The sequence below is a fragment of the Cupressus sempervirens genome, chromosome 10 (assembly GCF_028749045.1).
Source record: "Cupressus sempervirens isolate cs-2001-9-10 chromosome 10, ASM2874904v1, whole genome shotgun sequence".
NCBI lineage: Eukaryota > Viridiplantae > Streptophyta > Pinopsida > Cupressales > Cupressaceae > Cupressus > Cupressus sempervirens.
This window is the reverse complement of record NC_143127.1, coordinates 692,282,663-692,284,585: the sequence shown is the minus strand read 5'-3', so window position 1 is coordinate 692,284,585 and position 1,923 is coordinate 692,282,663. Positions and strand designations below refer to the sequence as shown.

The 1,923-nt window shown below is 36.8% G+C and overlaps 1 pseudogene; it reads right to left on the bottom strand.

Moving 5' to 3' along the window:
- Window positions 1-645: 645 nt before the first annotated feature.
- On the bottom strand, window positions 646-1,382 carry LOC149535732 (APO protein 4, mitochondrial-like; annotated as a pseudogene).
- Between the last annotated feature and the right edge of the window lie 541 nt (window positions 1,383-1,923).

The following is a 1,923-nucleotide window of genomic DNA, read 5'->3' as shown; positions in this document are numbered from 1 at the left end:
TGATCAAGAGCTGGGGAAGCAATGTCAAATGAATCCTTCAATTTGGAGGTTTGAGCATGTATGATTGAGGCACCCATAAAGAGATCGTTGTTGTCATTGTTAGGTAGTTCAAAAGAAAAACTCTGGTGCCTCCCATTGCTGAAGCCTCCCATCCTCGCAAGACCTGCATAGCCTTCAGTAGGCTCCTGCCCATCTACCTTAGCATTTAATCCACAATAAACACTCCAAATCAAGGTGATAGATTAATTAGAATATCATCTACCACCAATTTTTAAACCAAATTCTACATAGTTTATATTAGATCTCTATATTGGCACACCACCTTCAAAATTTTTGGTCTCTACTTTCTTTCTTGAGGCTTTTTCACTAAAAATAGATTTTCTTTTCTTTCTGTGCTCTAAAGCAAGAGTAGAAAAATTGTAGCACCGAATCAATGACATCTCCATCAATTAAAGAGCCTGAATTTCTCTCCATAACTGAATCCTTCCTCTTTTTAAAATGGCACCTTTTGTGGGCTTCCTTGCCCATCTTGGCGTGAACATTGCCCCTGCTAATGTGGACTACTACTTGGGCATCCTTTCCTTCTAATCATTGAGGCCCATCTTCCTATAGTAAGATACATGGTCTTCCTTCTATTTAAGCTACCTACAAATTCCTCCTTGCACGTCTTCCCATGGCCAAAGCACCAAGCTCTTGTGGAAAAGAGGATGATTCCACTAGCATTGTGTTTACTGAAGCTTCACTTAAATCTTCCACAAGCTGATCTGACGATTGAAAATTTCTTCCACAATTCATGTTATGTAAGTGACTGGTTCTTTTTTTTGGATGTTCAGGAAGGTTAACTCCTACTTGAATGAAAAGCTCCATAATAGTAGGAATTCTATTAAAGTCAAATCACTTGTCATGCTTTATTACATCCTAAAACATATCATGAAAATTAAAGGCTTCTAATGGAATAACTATATCATTGATATTTCCTTCTATCCACACATGCATTGAATTCTTGGCTCCATGCTTAGGACCTCGGCATGTCAGGATATGATGTCTTGTATTGCCAATAAAAATTTTGAACAGTGTCGACATGCTTTTACAGGTATTTCATTCAAAAGCTTGGATACTCCCTCAATAAGGAAAGCTCTTGCTTTTAAGACCTCATTAGCAATAGGAACCATATATGGAATTGGGTAATACTTTTCACATTGTTTTACTCTTTCCAATATCATTGGACAAAGCCCTTTCCATTTCCCTTTAGATTTGTAATCTACTTTTGACTTATAAGACCTTACATGCAGAAGGTAGTTATGAGCCATGCCTTGAAGGTGCAACCACTTTTTTTTATATTGTAAAGAAACTGCAATATTTTTTGGAGCAAAAGTCTTCATGTTTTAGTTCCTCTTGCCAAAATACTTTTCCACCTCCTTTGGTGCCCTGCTTGGTGCACATCATCAGGATGTAGAGAATACATAAAATGACAAAAGATAACTAGGAGAAGCCTGGGAAACACATTATCTGTTCAAGCTAAAACTGATTGAGGAATTATAACCTCCTTGTATGAAATTTCAATGTCTTGAAGTTCTATCCAATACTTCCTCAAATTCTATCAGTCTGACACCATCCAATCAGGCCCCAAAGAGGTTCCACCGAAAAAAAAATTCATTTCCAAACAACTAATACTCCGAACTGATCCATTAGTCATCTGATACAAATCAAAATCAAACTTGAATATCGAGCTACCATTTAAAAATCATTTTAAGTATTTTTTGCAACTTGTTGACTTAGTGCCAAGAGGTCCTTTGACTGGCCTTAAAAATTGACCAAAACACCTTATTAGGCTCTAGAATCCAACACACTGATTCTTTACTCCACACTCTTACACCCTATCAAATCTCATCTCATGAAAAATTCTCAGTCAAAAGATATTGA